Source organism: Schistocerca piceifrons, chromosome 4 (assembly GCF_021461385.2).
Source record: "Schistocerca piceifrons isolate TAMUIC-IGC-003096 chromosome 4, iqSchPice1.1, whole genome shotgun sequence".
Taxonomy (NCBI): Eukaryota; Metazoa; Arthropoda; class Insecta; order Orthoptera; family Acrididae; genus Schistocerca; species Schistocerca piceifrons.
This window is the reverse complement of record NC_060141.1, coordinates 822,805,441-822,829,219: the sequence shown is the minus strand read 5'-3', so window position 1 is coordinate 822,829,219 and position 23,779 is coordinate 822,805,441. Positions and strand designations below refer to the sequence as shown.

Sequence of the window (23,779 nt, the reverse complement as noted above, 5' to 3'; positions counted from 1 at the left end):
ACTTTTCAGTGCATTTATGAACTCGGCATAGACCAATAATCAATATTTCAGAACCCTAAAGCTGCCATCTCTGCAGACATACTCCTGCATGAGATTTATGGTTAATAATAGCAAAAACTCTTTCAAAAAACACACTAACAGATTCACACAGTAGTACACTAAACAGGGAAACAATTAGCACTGAGAAACTGCTTTCTTAGAGTGATGAATGTGCACTATTTTACAATTTCTATTTTCAATGTGTTCCCAGTAGAACTAAACACTCCTTTTATTGTGTCTGGAGAAGTATAAGAACCTTTCACTTTATGGTTTTACTTATTCACATATCTCTTGATTTCTTGTCTCTCCCTCTTTCTTCCACTAATATTCTGTGAATTCTGATAATGAGAAGTCCTGAATGGGCAACACACACAGATAGAGAGAGTGAGGGAGGGAGGGATGCGAGTAAAGGGTGGGGGTTCTGGACACAGTCTGTCACTCTCAGTTTTTATAATCTTTTTCTCCCAATTTCTTTTATTGATATCATAAAATATTTACAATAGCACAGTCAGAAATCTTTTGGCAAGATCACATCCTGAAATTTTATCTTTCACACTGATGAAGTACAGAATCATGAAAACTTCCAGTTACTTTTATTTTGCACATTTGATGACACTATTTACTGCTAAATCATGCATTTTTATCTTGTTCTGAATAGCTCCAGGAAAACTGTCAATGTGTTCTTTAGCACATGTAGTACAGTATCTCCTACAATAAAAAATACTGCATTTCTGAAATTGGCATACAGGCTGGTGACAACTGGAACACTTTGAACCTAATAACAGAAAATCATTTTGTCTAGGTGGTGTAAATGGGTTCCTCATAATGTAACTGTCTTCAGTAAACAATATCTTTTTCAAAAATGGTGGTTTCTGTCCAAAATAGTCATAGTGCTCTTCCAGACCACATATATAACAACAGAATACGCCACTTTCATCTGGCTTATCTGCAACAGGAGCTTCCACTATATTTCCTTCATTTTGTCTATTCTGTCCATCTGTTTCTGCCATCATAGTGAATCTGAAATACAAGGAAAAAAGAATACTTAGAGGAAGAATCATCAAACAATGGAAAATACAGGAAAGGATGTAACAATATTATGAATATAGCAGAGATGCTGAGTCCCAGATAGGCACAACAAAAAGACTGTCAGAAAGAGAGCTTTCTGCCAACAAGGCCTTCGACAATTTGTCGAACGAACACACATATACACACACACATACACACTCACACACACACAAATGCAGCTCATACAAACATGACAACAGCAGCCAGAGACTGGTCACACATTGGTGTGTGTGGGTTGCAAATAGCACTGGCATAAAAGCCAATGTTACAAAGTGTACACTGATAATATGTAAGTGGCAAAATTATACTTCACTGAAAATAGCATGTCATGCTTGTATGAGTTGTGTGTGTGTGTGTGTGTGTGTGTGTGTGTGTGTGTGTGTGTGTGTCACTGAAAATAGCATGTCATGTTTGTATGATGTGCATTTGTGGGTGGGTGTGTGTGTGTGTGTGTGTGTGTGTGTGTGTGTGTGTGTGTGTGTGTGTGTTCGTTCGACAAATTGTCAAAAGCCTTGTTGGCAGAAAGAAAACGAAGTCATTAGAGACAGAGCACAACCTCAGATTACACTAGGATGGGGAAGGAAATCGAGGGTGGCCTTTACAAAGGAACCATCCTGGCATTTTCCTGGAGTAATTTAGGGTAATCACTGAAAACTTAAACCTGAAGAGCCAGAAGGGTATCAGAAACATAATCCTCCCGAAGGTTAGTCCAGTGTGCCAACCACTGCACCACCTTATTCGGTTATGTGATGGAATCTCACAATAGTTACTTTTCGATTATAGGTAATTTTGATACTTACAAAACATCCCTGTAAATTACATAACATTGGTTTTTATTTAGGTACTGCTTGAAAATGAATAGTAGCTAAAATTGGTTCTGAAGTAAGCACAATAAAGACAATATTGTGCAGCAGAGGTGGGACTATTGTTATATCCTTCTTACAACATGTGATAACTGGAATCACGAAAATATCAACCAAATGTTTAATATGAAAAGTAAAAAAAATAATCTCAAATAAAAATAGCAATGTCATGTACAACATTATAGTCATCTCACCACTGATACAATTTCCATTTTACCACCTAAAACAAAGAATATTTCTTGCAAAATGTTCTAATTAGTATTTTATTAAATGCCTGTTTTATAACCTTGAAGGGGATATTTGCAGAGTTGTTCTCTGTGAGGAACCCAACAAAACAAACGTTTTATCTATTTACTAGCTGATTACAATATGTTCTCCAGTTATTTATTTGTGTATTTGTGCCAATTTCTCATAAAGGAATATCAAAATGATATCATGTGTATTTCATCCCTTTTGAAAGGCTCTAAGGAGATCTGTTTGTTCTACTGGAGTAAACTTGGAAATACAGGGTGGCGCAGGGGAACGGGAAATTTTGAACGTTACAGTTGGCACCACTGTAGCGCCGGCAGATGTTCGAAACTTTGCACAATTGATGTGAACGCATTGCCATTTAGTAATCATGGAGAATTGGACTGGTGCGGAACGTACAGTACCTGTGAGAGCGTTTTACAAAAATGGTGATAGTGCGACTGCCGCGCAGAGAACATTTCGACAGCATTACCAGCTTGGACGTGTCCCATCTGCGCATGCGATTACAACGTGGGTGCGTAATTTTGAAGAAACAGGATCTGCCTTGAAAAAGAAACCTCCAGGTGGCATTCCAACGGTACGTACCCCAGAGAACATTGCAGCTGCTAGAGCTGCAATCGAGAGAAGTCCTCGCCGCTCCGTTCGACAGCATGCATCTTCGCTAGGGATTAAGCGATGAAGCTTACAAAGAATACTACACGAATTACACTTCCATCCCCATAAGTTACAGATTCTGCAACACTTACATGAACGAGACCCAGCGTCACGTATGGAGTTTAGTAGCCAGATATTGGCTAAAATCAACGAGGACGCAAATTTCCTTGGTAACTTATGGATATCAGATGAAGCCCATTTCCATCTGAACGGATTCGTGAACAAACAGAATTTTCGTTATTGGGCACAGGACAATCCTTGTGAGTTTCGCCAGCGACCACTACATAGCGTCAAGGTCACAATATGGTGTGCTATATCATGTCATGGTGTTATCGGCCCTTATTTTTTTGAACGTGAGGATGGTAGTGCAGTGACATTAACATCCGCTCGATATCTTGAAATGCTTCAAACATTCTTTACACCGAGACTGTACGAGCTTAATCTTAACGTCGAAAACATGTGGTTTCAGCAGGATGGAGCCACGTCACACACTGCTTGACAATTGATGGCAGCAGTTCGTCAATTGTTTGGAAGACCCATTATTTCACGTAACAGTGACATTGCATGGCCTGCGAGATCCCCTGATCTTAGTGTGTGCGACTTCTTCCTGTGGGGATATCTTAAAGGCAAGGTGTACCGTTCACGTCCTGCAACAATCCATGAACTGAAGGAGAACATTGAAAACGAAATGACTGCCATTCTCCAGGATTTGCTACACCACGCACTCCAGAGTTTTCATAACAGGCTGTTAGAGTGTGAACGCCGAATGGGAGCACATCATTCCGATGTCATCTTTAAAAAGTAAAGAGACACTTTTGGGAAGACATACTGAATAATGGTATACTGAATACATTCACTTTCATTAATAAATTATTAGTTTTATGAATTTATTCATGGAAATGTCGTTATTTCGAAATTTCCAGTTTCCCTGCGCCACCCTGTATCACTGAGAATATCTGCAATCAATCCCGGAACTCAGTCACTTTCCATCATTTTTATGCGTCAGTCTCTTCCCACACTTAAGGCTCAATCAGACAGACAGCGGGTTGACCATGCAGTCAGGCCATCCTGTTGCCTGCCACAGTCAGCTGGGGTCAAACAGAGTGTGGGCATGATGCAGCAACCGATATATCGAATGCTGCTCATTGCGAGTGAATGAGCTGCTGCGTGTCAAACATGAGTAGCAGTTCTGGCAACAACCAAGAGTTGCTTTTATTTGCTCTCAGTTTGAGGAAGCAAAAAAAGTGAGTACATGAAATGAATGCTTAATGATACGATTATGGTAAATTACATTCATCATCCATGTTACACTGCCATACATGGCTACACTCCATACAAATACTTTCAGAAATGAGTTCCTGACACTCAAATCTATATTCGATGTTAACAAATTTCTCTTCTTCAGAAACTCTTTACTTGCCATTGCCAGTCTACATTTTATATCCTCTCTACTTCGACCATCATCAGTTATTTTGCTCCCCAAATAGCAAATCTCATCTACTACTTTGGGTGTCTCATTTCCTAATTTAATTCCCTCAGCATCATCTGATTTAATTCAGCTACATTCCATTGTCCTTGTTTTGTTTTTGTTGATGTTCACCTCATATCCTCCTCTCAAGACACTGTCCACTCTGTTCAAGAGCTCTTCCATGTCCATTGCTGTCTCTGACAGAATTACAATATCATCAGTGAACCTCAAAGTTTTTACTTCTTCTCCATGGATTTTAATTCTTACTCCGAATTTTTCTTTTGTTTCCTTTACTGCTTGCTCAATATACAGATTGAATAACATTGGGGACAGGCTACAACCCTGTCTCACTCCCTTCCCAACCACTGCTTCCCGTTTCATGCCCCTTGACTCTTATAACTACCATATGGTTTCTGTACAAATTGTAAGTACCCTTTCACTCCCTGTATTTAACCCCTGCCACCTTCAGGATTTGAAAGAGCATGTTCCAGTCAGCATTGTCAAATCTTTCTCTAAATCTACAAATGCTAGAAATGTAGGTTTGCCTTTCCTTAATCTATCTTCTAAGATAAGTCGTAGGGTTGGCATTGCCTCATGTGTTCCAACATTACTACAGAATCCAAACTGATCTTCCCCAAGGTCAGCTTCTATCAGTTTTTCCATTCGTCTGTAAAGAATTTGTTTTAGTATTTTGCAACCATGACTTACTAAACTGACAGTTCAGTAATTTTCACATCTGTCAGCACCTGCTTCCTTTGGGACTGGAATTATTATATTCTTCTTGAAGTCTGAGGGTATTTCGTCTGCCTCATACATCTTTCTCAGCAGATGGTAGAGTTTTGTCAGGACTTGCTCTATCAAGGCTGTCAGTAGTTCTAATGGAATGTTGTCTACTCCCGGGGCCTTGTTTCGACTTAGGTCTTTCAGTGCTTTGTCAAACACTTCACGCAGTATTATATCTCCCATTTCAACTTCATCTACATCCTCTTCCATTTCCATAATATTGTCCTCAAGTGAAAAGCCCTTGTATAGACCCTCTATGTACTCCTTCTTACCCTTCTGCTTTCCCTTCCATGCTCAGAACTGGGTTTCCATCTGAGCTCTTAATATTCATACAAGTGGTCCTCTTTTCTCCAAAGGTCTCTTTAATTATCCTGTCGGCAGTATCTATCTTTCCCCTAGTGAGATATGCCTCTAAATCCTTACATTTGTTCTCAAGCTGCCCTGCTTAGCCATTTTGCACTTCCTGTCGATCTCATTTTTGAGAGGTTTGTATTCCTTTTTGCCTGTTTCATTTACTGCATTTTTATATTTTCTCCTTTCATCAATTAAATTCAATATATCTTCTGTTCCCCAAGGATTTCTACTAGCCCTCCTCTTTTAACCTACTTGATCCTCTGCTGCTTTCACTATTTCATCCCTCAAAGCTATCCATTTTTCTTCCACTATATTTCTTTCCCTCATTCCTGTCAATTGTTCCCCAATGCTATCCCTGAAACACTCTACTACCTCTGGTTCTTGAAGTTTATCCAGGTCACATCTCCTTAAATTCCCACGTTTTTGCAGTTTCTCCAGTTTTAATCTACAGTTCATATCCAATAGATTGTGGTAAGAGTCCATATCTGCCCCTGGAAATGTCTTACAATTTAAAACCTGGTTCCTAAATCTCTGTCTTACCATCTATCTGAAACCTTCCAATGTCTCCAGGCCTCTTCCACGTACACAATCTACTTTCATGATTCTTGAACCAAGTGTAAGTTATGATTAAGTTATGCTCTGTGCAAAATTCTACCAGGCGGCTTCCTCTTTCATTTCTTACCCCCATTGCATATACACCTACTACGCTTCCTTCTCTTCCTTTTCCTGCTATCGAATTCCAGTCACCCATGACTATTAAATTTTCGTCTCCCTTCACTATCTGAATAATTTCTTTTATCTCATCATAAATTTCATCAATCTCTTCGTCATCTGCAGAGCTAGTTGACATATAAACTTGTACTAGTGTGGTAGGCGTGGGCTTTGTGTCTATCTTGGCCACAATAATGCATTCACTATTCTGTTTGTAGTAGCTTACCACACTCCTATTTTTTATTAATTATTAAACCTACCCCTGCATTACACTTATTTGATTTTGTATTTATAACCCTGTATTCAACTGACCAGAAGTCTTGTTCCTCCTGCTACCAAACTTCACTAATTCCCACTATATCTAACTTTAACCTATCTATTTCCCTATTTAAATTTTCTAACCTGCGTGCCCGATTAAGGGATCCGACATTCCAAGCTCCGATCTGTAGAATGCCAGTTTTCTTTCTCGTGATAACGATGTTCTCCTGAGTACCCCCACCCAGAAGTACGAATGGGGGACTATTTTACCTCTGGAATATTTTACCCAAGAGGACGCCATCATCATTTAACCATACAGTAAAGCTGCAAGCCCTTGGGAAAAATTACGGCTGTAGTTTCCCCTTGCTTTCAGCTCCTGTTACTATAAGTTTATTATTCACATGACTCTCATCCTGCTCTTCTTTATCTAATAACCATTCCTTCGTAAGTAGGGTTGGTATAAATGCTATGAGCTACCACAGTTTTTGGTGGTACAAATGCTTGGAGTTGTGTTATGCGTTGCCATGTGAACAAACATCTGAGGGTTGTTATTCTTCACCTACTGCTACATTGTTTATTGTTGCCATAGACAAACCTTGTAACTTGACAAAAGTTTGCTTCTCTCCTTTTCTGGGATTTACTATTTATTCAGTTACTATTTATATCATCGTGATTATTATTGCCTCTCTCACTATTCATCGTATCTAAACTTTCTACACAGGATAACAACTCTTTTACTGTTGTCCATCCTCTACATAAAATCTCTTTACATACTAGGGTAGTCTTCTGACTAACACTTTTGCTAGATATACTTCTTAAAGCTCCCCCATGAACTATTATAATATTTAGGGTCAAGCAGTTCTAATGTTAGTTCTTCCTATATACATTGAGACAAAGTCTTCCATTTAAACTTTTCTTGGAAGTTGTTCCAAGACACAAATTCTCCTGAGTGAGCATTTCCCCACTCCGCAGCGTCACCTACCCAATAACTTAAAGCAAAGTCTGTCTTTTTCGAATCTTCCCACTTAGGTGGTAAAACTCTCAAAAAGAAGTAAGTAGGGCATACATCACCATTAGGTGTTGATTTTGGAAAATGCTTTAATAAATTGCCATTCCCAAATTGCAATTCTTCCAACAATTTACTAGTGACACTATATTGTCTTGTGTGATGTTTGTCTAAGTTCATCCCATAACCGTTCAAACTCATTGTTCTCATAATTAGCCCCTTTATCAAAATGTTTGACACTACTCAGATTTTCTGCCTTCTCTTGAAATTTTTTACCTACCTATGCTTGTAACCTCCAAACAAGTAATCATCTCCTGTGATCACTTAGTATTGCCACTTTCACTTCTCTGTTCTAATAATTTGATATGCCTCATTACTTCCATGATACAATCCTTCAGAATTTTAATTCGTTTTCCATACACTCACAACCACTATCTATGTTTGTATGCAGTTCTTTAATATGTTCATGTATCTCATTATTTCCTAAGTCACACTTCCTGCATGTATCTCTTCTTTCAAAGCAGTTACTTTACTACCTACCATATTTTCAAGATCTGAGTGCAGAACCTCATGAGCTTCCCGAATATTAAGTTTTAACTCATCTCTTAATTCATTGTTATTTCTTTGTAAGGTGATTATACAGGGTGAAGAAAAAGTCTGGGTACACCCCTACAAATGTCGTATGGTGTGAGGAATCACAACAGCGTCTGGTAAGGGGTGTCTGTAAGTGGGGGCACAACTTATAGGAGCTATGGCGACAGCGGCTGCCATCTTGAAGTCCACTATCTTGGGTTTGGGTTAGATGTTTCATATGGGAAAGTAGTCATGTGGTACATCATTTTCTACTCCCTCTTTCTCAGGAATACACATGTGACATATGTTTTAGGATATAATTATTTGTGTTGGAGTTGTGACATGTTAAAGTTTGAAATTGCAAGGAGGTGATCAGTTCTGTTAACTGTTGCAAATAACCCACAATGCCACTTACACAGCAGGAGCATGTTGAAATTGTGTTAATGAGTGGTGGACGAGGTACCAGAGTGACTGCTGCCGACTTCAATGCCCAGCGGCCTGAGGGCAATGACATTTCACATATGACAGTACCCCAGTTATTGGACAAATTTTGTGCAACAGGTTCTGTGATGGACAAACCACACAGTGGACGTCCAAGAACAGCCACCAATGAGGAGACTGCAACAGCAATTGTGGTACTGTCTGTGAAAAGTCCACATCGCAGTATGCGACAGTTATCAACAGCATCCAGTGACAGTCAGCATTCAATCCAGCACACCAATGGCACCTGTACAAGTTACAGTTGCAACATCATCTCTCTGAGGATGACCCTGATCAGCAGATGCAGTTTGCAAAATGGGCTGTGGAGCAGCATAACAGGCATCCAAACTTCATATGTTAGGTATTTTTCAGTGACAAAGTGAATTTTTTTGTGCAAGGAAAAGTAAACAAACAGAATCATCATTACTAGTGACATGCAAACCTCTCATGGATTGATCCTTGTAAAGGTGCTGGTGGTGAAAAAGTGACGGTTTAGTGTGAGATTTGGGACACAAGAATTGTATTATCAATGTTTATTGACAGAACATTAAATGGGAAGAAGTGTCTTAACATGTTCTGTGAGTATGTGCTTCCGATGCTGTTGAATCTGCAGGGTGATTTCCCAACTTACTTCCAACTTGATGGTGCATCTCCCCACTATGCTACTGAGGTCGGGCAGTTTCTGAATGAAGAGGTCACTGGATTGGTATGAGGGGTCCTACCAAATGACCACCACAGTCCCCTGATATTACATCTCTTCCTGTAACTGAGGAGACATCTGAAATCAACTGAGTATGAGGTAAAAATCAACAATGTAGCTTAACTGTGCCAGCGTATTGCGGAGATGTATTCCTCTATTTACCCAACATCCTACCATGTGTGCAGCAGCACTGGCAAGAAAGACTCTGATTGTGTGTCCAGCACAATGGAGGTCATATTGAGCAGATGCTGTCATGCCAACTCTGGCAAGTGTCTTAAACTTAAACAGTCATAACTCCTACACAAATAAAGATATGTTAAAACAGATTTCAACTCCGCCACTTCTGGTCCCAAGCCTGGGGGCTCATCTCGCAAGTGATGAGGAAGGAGAAGGAGGAGGAGTAAAACCTCATAAAAAAACCTGGGTCCATCTGGCTCCGGATGGTAGTACCCTGTGCGGGCCCCTGCCTAGGGTTAAAGGTGAAGCTCGGTCAACGGTCTCAAAGGCAGAAGAGGAATCCTAACTCCCAATGGCAGAGAGAGCAGAAGAACCTAATGGAGAAAACAAAACAAAAACCACTTTGCCTCTGTCTTGTAGCAAGCAGCGCAGTGGTCAGTGTCTGTTCACCAGTGGTGCGGCTGAAATCCATATTCTGAAACTATCCCTTCCAGTCTTAACATTCTGGGTTCACTCAATGAGTCTTCCTTAACCCCACCTGATTCCAGGTACAATCAGCATGGAGCATTTTGATAATCACAATATTACCCCAGGTGGTCAATCCACCGCTGGTATTAGTGGCACAACTGGTCTTTCAGATTCTGGGCGGCCAGGTTAAAATGCAATGTGATTCAGCAGAGGAAGTCGGAGCCTCCCGGCCAACTTAAAAGCAAAACAACTACTTTTTTGCAACACTTAACATACAAGAACTTTTGCAACCAAGTAAACTTCAGAAGTTGGGAGATACATTAAAAGAACAGAAGATTCGAATTTTGGCACTTCCAGAAACACGAATGACGGACAATTACACCATGGATTTCAGCAATTATCGTCTTTTTAAAAGTAAAACTGGTAAAAGAATACTTAATAATGTGCCACATCTTGGAGTTGCTTTTTCAGTCTCCAAAAATATTTTAAAATCAATAAAGGAGGTAAAACCCATTAATAATAGACTAATGACAATTTCTCTTAAATGCACAAATAAAGCATACACTTTAATTAATGCCCATATGCCAGTCAATGAGAATAAGCAAAAAAACCTGTAGAAGTTAATGAAGCTTGGGAAACATTAGAAAGCATCATCTCAAAAATTCCCTCAAACCGTGCTAAATTTTAACAGGTGATTTTAATGCTCAATTAAGTAAAGAGAAAAATTATAAGAAAATGGTGGGTGGAGTTCCACAAATATGGACAAACCAAGATGGCCAAAGACTTGTTGAAGCATGCTAATATTTTAACCTTAAAACCATGTCAACATATTTTAAAAAGAACCCGTCCAAACAAAAAACCCGCTGGGCAACCAATATATTTACTGGGGAATTTCAAATCGATCATGCAGCAATTTCATACCCCAACTACAAAAAAATTTTAAATGTTCAAGTTAAGAAAGGGGCTAATATTGATTCTGATCATTATTTAACACAAATAAAAATAAAACTTCAGTCTCAGAAACTCTTCAAAACAAAAAATGTTATCCCAAAATAACCCCATGTCTAAAAAGTGAACTTAACAAAAAACAAAGTAACAACTGGCAAAGCCTAAAAGAAAAGTTCATCAAAACAGCACAAAATTTAGTTCCGCTTCAACAAAAAACACACCACCTTTCTAACTGTGAGAAAAAAAAAAAACATCTAAATTAATCCAACAGACTAAAAGAAACTACGAAAATGCGCAACTTTTGGAAATCAAAAGAGACTTCCAAAAGAACAATACAAGAAACTTTTATAAAACATTCAAAACAAAACTAACTGGTTACCAACCTCAAATTCTTTGCTTCAAAAATGAAAACGGCAGCTTGGCTCTTAAGAACCAGGAAAAATGTAAGGTACTTGCTAATTATTTTGAAAAACTATTGAACGTCCAGAACCAGCGAATAAATTCCACCCACAGCAAATTAATAACACCAACCCTAACTTTAAAGCACCTGACGAAATTGAAATAACTAAACAACTTAAAAGAGATCCCTCAACTAATAGGACATGCCTGGCAAACTGAGAAAATACCAGAGGACTGGAAAACTGCCCTAATTCATCTATTGCATAAAAAAGGGGATAGGACCAATGTTAATAATTACCGAGGAATCTCTCTCCTCCCAGTGACATACAAAATTCTCTCACAGTGTTTACTTGATCAAGCCCAAGAACAGCTAGAACCTAAAATTGGTGAATACCAAGCAGGCTTTAGACCAAACAGATCCTTCCCTGAACAAATTCTTGCTTTAAAACTAATCCTCAGACACCAAAGGATTTCTAGTAACAATATTGTATGTACATTTGTGGATTTTAAAAAGACTTATGACTCAGTTGATCATGAGTCTCTTTTCCAAATTTTAAAGGAACAAGGCTAGATAATAAAACTCTAACACTGATTAAGGAAACGTTAACCGACAGTATACCTAAAGTTAAATTCATGGGAGAGATTTCTGAACCATTTCAAATAAAGACTGGTGTTAGGGAGATGGACTCTCTCCATTATTGTTTAACTGTGTTTTGGAAAAGGTAATTACAGAATGGCGAGAACAAAAGTCAATTCGAAATATAGACCAATCAATCAAGTTAGGCAGAAGTTATATTAGAGTAGATTGCCTTGCCTTTGCAGATGATCTGGCAATTTTAACTAGGTATGTTACCACATCCCAAAAACAAATTGAAATTCTTAAAGAAGTAGGACTACAAATATCATTCAAAAAAACAAAATACATGACATGCAACAAACAAGCACCAAAGTTTTTGAATACAAAATATGGAAAAATATAAAGGATGTCTCAGTTTAAATACTTGGGGGAAATCCTGCAAGAAAACAGTCTGGAAAAAGCTGCAAATGTAGTCTGCTGTCAAAAGATGGCAACTGCATTCAGATTAACACAAAACATTTATAATAAAAAATCACTTTCTAAATCCACTAAACTTAGACATTACAGCACTGTAATCAAACATGAATGTCTTTATGGAGCATAAACTTAAATTTAATTTAATTTAATAGGAAGAGGGATATTGGCGAAATTCGAAAGAAAGAAAGAAAGATTGTTAGGAAAATATTAGGCCCGAAAATTACTGATGGAGAAACTTACAGGCTGAGAAGCAATAAGGAAATAGAAGAACACACAGAAATATATGGTGACATGAGAAAATGAAGACTTAAAGAATGGCACCCACTAGGTTGACAAAACAAATAGTAGAATTCTACAAAAACTGAAGTAAGGCCAAAACTGAGCCAATGAAATGGATTGCTGCAATTAAGGAGGATCTTAAAGCAGCCGGTATAACTCAGACAGACCTTACAGATAGGAAAACATTCAGACAAAAGATATTTGACTGGAAAGTTGGTCAGAGGGAAATTAGAAAATGGACTGGAACACCATGATCTGATGAAAGAAAGAGACTTCATTCTGAAAGGATGAAACAAATTTGGGCACAACGAAAGGCCAACCATCAAACATGACATTGATGGATTGTACCTCGTGCGGTCCTACTGGGCCCATATGTGAATAATAATAATTAAACAGATTTCACACGTGTTTTCCTGTGAAAGAGGTAGTTCAAAATGATGTGCCACATGACCTCCTCCTCATCTGAAACATGTAACTCACATCCAAGATAGCGAATTTCAAAATGGTCTCCACTGTCACCACAGCTTCTACAAGTTGTGCCTCCACCTAAGGACACCCCATACCAGATGCCATATGATTCCTTACGCTGCTCAAGTTTTATAGCAGTGTATCCAAATTTTGACTCACCCTGTACTGTCCCACCTTTGTGATAGCTCATTGGTAATCTTACCATTACTATCTCATACTAGTGAGAGTTTGTTACTAATCTTATTATTGCTATCTTTTATTTTCTTATGTCCGCAGCTCTTGGTCTTGCGGTAGCATTCTTGTGTTCCGCGCACGGGGTCCCGGGGTCAATTCCGGCAGGGCCAAGGATTTTCCCTGCCTTGATATGACTGGGTGTTGTTGTGTCATCTTCATCATCATCATGAATCCCCATTATGGTCATAGGAAGGCAATGGTAAACCACCTCTGCTAGGACCTTGCCTTAGGAAGGCAATGGTAAACCACCTCTGCTAGGACCTTGCCTAGTCGGCAGTGCGGGTCTCCCACATCGTTCCCTACACTCCTCGGCATATGGAACCTCTCATCATCATCATCTTATTTTCTTATTAATACTATCCTCTTAGTTTTTGAACATCTCCTCGATTGCTTGCACCCTGTACTGCCCGCATTTGTGATAGCTCATTACTAATCTTACCATTACTGTCTCGTGGTAGTGAGAGTTCATTACTAATCTTATTACTACTATCTTTTACACTGAAGTGGCCAAAAAACTGGTATAAACATGTGTATTCAAATACAGAAGTATGTAAACAGGCAGAATACAGTGCCGCAGTTGGCAACACCTTTATAATGCAACAAGTGTCTGGCGCAGTTGTTACATTGGTTACTGCTGCTACAATGGTAGGTTATAAAGATTTAACTGAGTTTGAATGTGGTGTCACAGTCGGTGCACAAGCGATGGGACACAGCATCTCCCAGGCAGCGATTAAGTGGGGATTTTCCCATACAACCATTTCACGAGTGTACCGTGAATATCAGGAATCCAGTAAAACATCAGATCTCCAACATTGCTGTGGCTGGAAAAAGATTATGCATGAACGGGACCAACAACAACTGAAGAGAATCGTTCAATATGACAAAAGTGCAACCCTTCCACAAATTGCAGCAGATTTCAATGCTAGGCCATCAACAAGTGTCAGCATGCAAATCATTCAACAAAACATCATCGATATGGGCTTTTGGAGCTGAAGGCCTACTCGTATATCCTTGATGACTGCATGACACAAAGCTTTATGCCTCGCCTAGTCCAATCAACACTGATGTTGGACTGTTGATGGTTGAAACATGTGTCTACTCAAAGCCGTGCGGGATTAGCTGAGCGGTCTAAGGCGCTGCAGTCACGGACTGTGCGGCTAGTCCCGGCGGAGGTTTGAGTCCTCCCTCGGGCAAGTGTGTTTGTGTGTGTGTGTGTGTGTGTGTGTGTGTGTGTGTGTGTGTGTGTGCGTCCTTAGGATAATTTAGGTTAAGTAGTGTGTAAGCTTAGGGACTGATGACCTTAGCAGTTAAGTCCCATAAGATTTCACACACACACACACACACACACACACACACACACACACACACACACGTCTCTACTCAAAGTGTATTTGGGCGGATGGATGAGTACGGGTATGGAGACAACCTCATGAATCCATGGATCCTGCATGTCAGCAGCGGATTTTTCATACTTTTGGAAGCTCTGTAATGGTGTGGGACATGTGCAATTGGGAGTGATATGGAACCCCTGATACGTCTAGATACAACTCTGACTGGTGACACGTTTGTAAACATCCTGTCTGATCACCTGCATCCATTCATGTCCATTGTGCATTCTGACAGACTTGGGCAATTCCAGCAGGACAATGTGACACCCTACACATCCATAATTCCTACAAACTGGCTCCAGGAACACTCTTCTAAGTTTAAACACTTCTTATGACCACCAAACTCCCGAGAAATTGACAATATTGAGCATATCTGGGATGCCTTGCAATGTGCTGTTCAGGAGAGACCTCCACCCCCTCAAACTCTTACAGATTTATGGATAGCCCTGCAGGATTCATGGTGTCAATTCACTCTAGCACTACTTCAGAATCAGTTGAGTCCATGCCACATCATGTTGCGGCACTCCTGCATGCTCGGGCGGGCCCAACACGATATTAAGCACATGTACCAGTTTCTTTGGCTCTTTAGTGTATTTTCTTATTAATACTATCCTCTTAGTTGTTAAACATCTCTGACAATTTCACAAATAAAGTCATCATATATGTTCCTTGTGCTTTCATGGCCATTTTCCTAGTCCACATAGGCATATGCTAGACTGAAGAGCCAAAGAAACTGGAAAAACAGACTAATATCACGTAATGTTCCCACGAGCACACAGAAGGGCCACAATACGACATGACATGGACTTGACTAATGTCTGAAGTAGTGCTGGAGGGAATTGACACCATGAATCCTGCAGGGCTGTCCATAAATCCGTAATAGTATGAGGGGGTGGAGATGTCTTGTGAACAGTATGATGCATGACATCCCAGATATGCTCAATAATGTTCATTTCTGGGGAGTTTGGTGGCCAGCAGAATGTTTAAACTTATTCCTGGTGCCACTCTGTAGCAATTCTTGATGTGTGTGGTGTCGCATTGTCCTGCTGAAATTGCTCAAGTCTGAAGGAATGCACATGGATATGAATGGATGCAGGTGATCAGGCACGATGCTTGCGTATGTCTCACCTGTCAAGTGTCATATCTAGACCTATTTGGGGTCCCGTATCACTCCAACTGCACAAACCCCACACCGTTACAGAGCCTCCACCAGCTTGAACAGTCCCTTGCTGACACACGGGGTCCATCGATTCATGAGGTTGTTTCCATACCTCTACACGTCCATCCACTTGATATAGTTTGAAATGAGACTCGTCCAACCAGCCAACATGTTTCCAGTCATCAAGTCCAATTACGGTGTTGATGGGCCCAGGCAAAGTGTAAAGCCTTGTGTCGTGCAGTCATCAAGGGTACACGAGTCAGCCTTTGGCTCTGAAAGCCCATATCAATGATGTTTCGTTGAATGGTTCACACACTGACACTTGTTGATGGCCTAGCACTGAAATCAGCAGCAGTTTGTGGAAGAGTTGCACTTCTGTCACACTGAATGACTCTCTTCAGTCATCACTGGTCCCATTCTTGCAGGATCTTTTTCCAGCCACAGCGACAGCGATATCGGAGATTTTATGTTACCAAATTCCTGATATTCACATTACACTCATGAAATGGTCAAACGGGAAAATCCCCACTTTATTGCCATCTCGGAGATGATGTGTCCAATCTCTCCTGCACTGACTATAACACCTTGTTCAAAGTCACTTAAATCTTGATAACCTGCCATTGTAGCAGCAGTAACAAATTTAACAAGTGTGCCAGACCCTTGTTGTATTATATAGTTGTTGTCAACTGCAGCACCATATTCTGCCTGTTTGCATATCTCAAAAAATGATATTGTTACTATTTACATATCTCTGTATTTGAATATGCATGCCTATATCAGTTTCTTCAGTACTTCAGTGTATTATCATACTGTTAATCAATGTATACCATAAAAGTAAGTGTACAATGTGTGTGCCACTAAAACTCAGAAACGAATCTCAGAACGATCAAGGGAGTTATATGGTGTGATAGCCCTCTGCCCCCATCCATGAAGGAGTTTCTCATTTTTACCTGAAGGGCATGCTTTTGAAGATATAAGGGAAGGGCTGGGAAGTTTCACCCTCTAGAAATTTCCAGAACATTCAAGCGTATTCGAGAACATTCCATAACATCTGTGAGTATTAGAGAGCATTCCACATCATTCAACAATGATCTGGGATGTTTTTGAATGTTTGGGAATAATCTGGAAGATTCAAGAAGATTCGAGAATGTAAAGGAACATCCCAAATCATTGTGGAAGATTCCAGAACACTCTCGAATATTGTGGAATGTTCTGGAACATAGTGGACCATTCAAAGTCTTTTTGGTATGTTCTGGAATTCACCACTGGTGGGGCTACCCATTGGTAGGGGTGTATACAGCAAAACCAGTCATAGGTTCAAACATCAGTTTCATATCAGAGACAAAAGGATGAACAAAAAAAAATAGTGCAGTGACTGAATAAAAAAAATTGTGAAGTGTGAGTAGTCAAAGTGATACAGTGACTGAATGTAAATTGAAAACAAGGCATGAAAACTGTGCAAAGTGTACTCAGTGTACCTGTTACTAAAAAGTTGATTTCATTTATGTTTTGAACGATGCCCAAATGAAAAAGAGGACAACATATTGCCAGTTCTGAAGCAAATGGAGAAAACAAAAAGAAGAACACAAAGAATGTGTAAGTTCCCAATGAACGGCAACCAAAGATCAATGAAATTAACAGATTGAAGAATCAAGAATTGTAACACAATTTTATAATAAAAGATGGCAAACTCAAGCTAGCCATGAATATATCACTCAACAAGATGAGGAAAGTAAACAGTACAACCTAACAAATGAAGCATTCCAGTAAGTGATGAAAGAATATAATGAACATAAACACGTCGTAATTGGAAAAATGGATAATGTCTGCCAAATCTGCAATGCAAAGATGTTCAGTAGAGAAAACCAGGATTCTGCTGCTTGGATTACCACAACTAGAAGCACCTCCACAGAAATTTTTATATTAAATGATTGGGGAAACTCCAGAATCAAAACACTTCCTTCAAAATATAAAAGCTTACAACAACTGCTTCCAAATTACTTCTTTTGGTGTCACTTTGAACAATACTAACAGAGATGAAATCAATTGTGTTTTTTTTTTTTTTTTTTTCCATCCAAGGACAAGTCTATCAAAATGCAGAACCATTATTACCACTACCCAATGAAGACCATAAATTTCTGCAAGTATATTACGTCAAAAATGAGGGAAAAGAAATTGATCAACAACGCACAAATATCATTGGGTTGAAAGGAGAAGTATTCCAAGATGTACAGAGGATATTACACAAATACAAACGGCTGATTCAATATTCACAACGGCACTAGACTGAATGATTTCTGATGACTATAAAGTTATAATTGAAGCCAATAAAAGACCACCTGGAGAATATGAATGTTGATTTAATGCACCTCAGGTAGACAAAGTCACCATCACAACTGTGGATGATGAAAACACAAGCCGTCATGTAATTGTACAATGAAGAAAGAAGTACTACAGCGCATTGCAGAGACAACTTTGATAGGATGGCCTCCAATATTTCTGTATGGAGAGGAAGGATATCATACTATGTGAAACAAATCCAACCTGAAATACAACAAAAAAACAAACAAAAAAGTCACTTCCAACAAGTTGTATGCTTACCGCTAATGATCAGAGACGATGAAATATATGATCACATTCTCAACACCCACCATTTATACCAACAATTCCTGGTAGATATGTCTGCAAAAATAAAAGCAGAACAGATGCTTTACATAAGACTGAATCAGAAAAAAACTACACACAGAAGAACACATCCATCTTCAAGACGCAATCATAAATGACGGAAACATTGACGGCATTGGAACAGTGGTAATCTTACCCTATTCACACATAAGAAGTCCGAGACACAAGCACAAAGACACTCAAGATGCCATGACCTACATAAGAAAATATTGATGACCTGACCTCTTCATAACATTCACAAGCAACTCATCGTGGCCAGAAAGCAAAGAACAACTAAGATTTGAATAGCCCCTATGTATCACCACGACATAATAGCACAAGTCTTCCAACAAAAAAGAAATGAGATTTATTGAAGTCATCATAAAATACCACATCTTGGAAACCGTCAGATCCTGGATGACCACAATTGAGTGGCAAAAATGAGGACAGCCTCACTCACACAATCTCACATGTCTACATGACAGAATTCATCCCATAGATATCGACAAAATTATCCAATCTGAATTTCCCAATCCACAAGACGACCCGCAACTGTACTACATAGTAGTGAAAAACATTATTCACAGACCACGCTGGCATTTAAAGCCCAATTCGTCATGTATGAGTGATGGAGGGGGAAAAAAAAACAAAAAAAAAAAACAGAAAACAGAGCCATACTTGGACAACGCACAAACCAGAGTTGATAGTTATCCCAAATACAGAAGATGATCACCCAAAAATGGCGGCTTCACTGTAAAAATATGAATATCAGGCAGCAACGAACTGAAAATAGGTACTCAATGGGTAGTATCACACAACACATTATTTTCCAAAATGTTCCAAGCACACATAAACGTAGAATACTGCAATTCAAAGAAATCCACAAAATATGTCTGTAAGTATGTGAACAATGGCAGTAACATGGCAGAATTTAAAATAGCCAAAGACTGTAAACAACAAAACAAACAACAAGGATGTCATGCACGAAATGGGAAGATACATAACAAAGCAGCATGGCATTTTTTCAGTTTTCCCATACACGAACACAAACCAACCGTGCAACATTTAGCAGTACATTTGGAGAATGGATAGAGAGTTTACTTTATAAAAGATATTACCAGAAAAGTTGTGAGCAAATCAACTTAGAACACAACATTAACAGCTTTTTACCAACTGTGCCAAACGGATCCATTCACAAAAACATTACTAAATGACCCTCCAGCCTGCTTGAATAGCTTTTTAAAATCTTCACCAAACTTTTTAAAATCTTTACCAAAAAGAGCAGCATCATATGAGGTGTGTATTACAAAATTGTATGCGATGTTGGCACATAAAAATCATTAAATGTGAAACCATGCAAGTCAACAACAAAATTATTACTTTTTAAATCCATTACCAAAAACAGTTAACTATTCAAAACCACTGGGCAGTAAAACAAAACAGCACCACTTACGGTGTGTATCACAAAGTTGTATGCAATGTAGCATGAAAAAAAATCTCTAAAAATGAACAGCAATATTGCTATTAAAACAATAGGAGACCAAAAATCTCCATCACTTATGACCACTTACAAGCATAAAAACTTAAGCACACAAAACTCTGCAAATTCTGTGTAGATAAAACAACTTTTTCATAATATGTTCCACGGAAAAACAAACATTAAACCACATGTTGTCTTTTTTCAAGGCACGAAAAGTATACTTGCCATCCTGAGGAAGACAGCATAACCATACCCAAGGGCATATAGGGTGAGAGAGTGGGAGGAACATTGTAGTGCCTTGAGAATTTCAGCGTAAATTCTAGAGACACTCGGTCTTCCACCGTCTCGAACACTCAATATTTTAAGTATGAGTGTGGGAGAGTGGAGATGCGTCTACCACACCACCGGTTTTTGTGTGTGCAGGATGGACGTGTATCAGGAGAATACACGTCAATCTGCGCAGCCAAGTGTTTGCCGCTCACGCCATAGAAGCTGTATGTGACGTAAACGGAGCAAGCATGCGTTATTCTTTGATGGTGTAATGATTGTAATTGTTATGAACAAATGAAATATGATTTGACCAGAGACTCTTAATTCGGGTGTTAGATTTTCTAGAAGCGAGAACTGTCTTTGAATTTCTGGTGGTTATTAAACTCACCACATTGTAAATATACTTAATTGTATCTGACGGTTAAAGACACAATTGACTTGCAAGAATTTGTATACTTATGTGAGACTTGTGGAGATGGGAGAGGGGAGTTTTTCTTTTAATCCCTCTAACCAGCATTATTTCTTTGGAGAAGAAGTTGTGGAGATTGACGCAGCCGTGTATCCAGAGAAGAGGATCGGCTGAACGTTTCAAGTAAGCCAATTGTAATAAGAGAAAAGGAGAGTATGCAATGCAGTTTTGCACCACTTTTCTTGTCACCAAACTGTCAGAACGTGGTCACCGATGTGATCAGAACTCGAAGAAAGAGGACTTTTTAAAACGAAATCAAGGTAAGAAGATATTGTGAGTTGCCATAGCAACGAATAGTAACAAGACAGAGAAATTGTTTTGCAGAGTTGGATTCTGCATAAATGGCAAAAAGGATGAAAGTTGATGAATACCAGACAAAAGAAGAAGTAAGGAAAATCTCAACAGTTTAAACTAAGAAGAGTTATGACGGGATCTATGTGATGAGGTTCCAGTGTGGAGAGTAAGCAGCCCTCATACAAATCGCGGGGGCGTGGACGCAGTAACCAGCAACCAATGCCAACGGCGCCAACTGCTGCTCACCGGCGCTGGCGCCAACTGCTGCTCACCGGTGCTGACTACAAATCTGTTAACCAACACTGCCACTGAAACTAGCCTTCGACGTTGCCGGCGCCCATGCTGTTCACCAGCGCCAATTCAACACCTGCTCACCAATGCAGGGTAAGACTCTATGCCTAGCAGAACCAGCAACAGCTGTTAAAGTGACTAGGGAAATGCCAGACTGGTCTGAAATAATGAATTTAATTAAAGCCCAGCAGGCAGAGTCAGCAGCTGTAAATGCTCAACTAGAATTTGATATTGAACATAAATGTAATAATGTAGGATCTGAATTTAGTGAAAAATTAGTATCATTTCAAAGCATATGCAATGTTACATTTGATGCTGTGAAACAAAGATTACACACTTTAAAGGAAAGTATTGAAAAGCAGGATAAAGTAATTCCTGTAGTCCAATTGCAAATTGCAGGCGTTAACACACTAGTTGATAACGTGGAAAGAAATTTTAAAGAGAAACTAGCCTCTTCAGATATAATAAGTATCAGTAATCATGAGGAACAGGTAGAAGAGATGATAGACAGAAAAGCTGATGCGAGAGTAACCTCCAACAATGTATCTCCAATCTTATTTTCTGAATTTAGTAATACCAAGCAGGATGTAGATGAACTGTGGAAGGAGTTCAAACTTATGCAGGGCAAAGTAGATAATAGAGTGACTTCCCCCCAATGTAGTATCAACTAGTGAAGTCATGACAGAGTTACAATGGGGAGCAAATTCAGGGTTATCTAGACAGTTCCCTAAGTTTAAGCTGGATGGGTAAGTACATCCTACTCATTTTCTGAATTGGTTTAACAAAGCCTTGCCAAAAAACTGGAAAGATTAAAAAAAATATCGAATTTGGAGTAGGGTACCTTTTAGGAGAAGCTTTGTAGTGGGGCACAGGGAACATCTAGAACTTTTTGTCTTGGGCAGACTTCCAGCAGTACTTTAAGGAGAAGTATTGGTCAACTAGTGCCCAGAAAAAATTAATATCTCATTTGTGGGACCCTAAGTATTATAACAGTATGTGGGGTACGATGAGAAAGTATTTCGACTGGCATTTAACACGTGCGAAGTACTTAGATAAGCCCATGGTGGAAAAAGGGTTGGTGCGAATTTTAATAAGACGTCTACCCATTTATGCCAGCAAAGATATACTGTGTAGTGGGTGGAAAACAGTAGGAGAACTGTTGTCTTTTGTAGATGCACTTGATGCCTTAAACAAAGACCGCAACGAAAACGTACATCAAAGTGAAAAACTGAATTGCAGAAGAGGTAGTTGTAATAGTAATTTTAAGAGACATGAGACCAACTCAGCTAGAGTACACCAGTGTAACCAGAACAAGAGTAGCGAAAATTACCAAAAGAAACATCCAACTTTGAATATAGGCCCAGTGGCATTGCAAGAATTTGTACCACTCAGTAATAAAATACAAAGCGGTAATGTAATAACCCAATTCAGTAACCAACCAGTGATTATCAATAATGAGGAAAATGTAGTGCGATCTCGATCCAGGGCCGGGACCCAGGTCGTAGAAATACATCAGGGGGGCTAGTCCATAATAAGTATGTTAATTTCATGCATAAAATACCAACCAAAGAATAGTTGTTACTGGAAGAACCGAGCTTAACCACCATTAATCCACAACCAATAATAATAGGCTTTTGAAGTTAACATATTTATAGATTCCGGGAGTGAAGTGTCACTTATTTCTAGCGCTTTCTTTAGTACATTACGAACTAAACATCACTTACCGTTATTGCCAGTAACGGGGGTCTATGTAGTCAGTATTACTGGAACGAAAAGCAAAGTCTTAAAACACAAGACCCAGGTGAACTGAAACATTGGGAATATCCCATTTCATCAGACACTGTTAGCAGTAGAAAATATCAATAGGGATGTGTTGTATGGCCAAGATTGGCTGTCAGAATTTAACATCATATTGAATTTTGAGGAGAATCTTCTTTATTATGGTAAAGGTGGCTACAAATATTGTGTACCATTTGCAACGGACAGCTATATTGGTAAACAAACAACCGAGAGTCAATGTTTACGATTAACAGCGACAGCACAATTGTCACCAGAGATTGAAAAGGCAAGTCACGTGACACATTGAGTTGACATACAGGGCAAAGTAAATGAATCACCAATATTAACCAGTGAACAAAAACTAGATTTATATAAAATTCTAATGGAATATGAAGAAGTATTCTCCAATCGCCCCGCTAGTATTAGTGATTACATATGTAAATTTAAAATCAAAGATAGTACTCCATTTTTCTGTAAGCCATATCTCATACCACTAAGTCTAAAAGAAGCGGTTATGGAAGAAATTGACGAGATGATTGACAGTAACATAATAGAACGTAGCTCTAGCATCATGAATAATCCCTTGGTAGCAGTAGTAAGAAAGGCTACAGGAGGTGTGTGATTAGTGCTAGGCGCATGTACTTTGAATAAGCATATAGAGATGGAATGAGACAGACCAATTCAGAAAACAAAGTATTTTAGCATGATGCACCTGACTGCTGGAAATTGGCAAATTTGGTTACATCCTGAAT

General features: G+C 39.1%; 1 protein-coding gene across 7 annotated transcripts in view; it reads right to left on the bottom strand.

Annotated features, from left to right (window-relative positions):
- Window positions 1-506: 506 nt before the first annotated feature.
- The window catches only part of LOC124795153 (putative transferase CAF17 homolog, mitochondrial), a 61,999-nt gene continuing 38,726 nt past the window's right edge, over window positions 507-23,779 (bottom strand). For 5 of the 7 annotated variants that reach the window (XR_007016651.1, XR_007016654.1, XR_007016653.1 and 2 more), the window contains one exon: window positions 507-1,059. The gene's annotated coding sequence lies outside the window, so the exon portion shown is untranslated. Of the gene's footprint in view, window positions 1,060-22,972; window positions 23,012-23,779 lie in introns of all 7 variants that reach the window. The other 2 variants (XR_007016655.1, XR_007016652.1) reach the window with 1 other exon arrangement.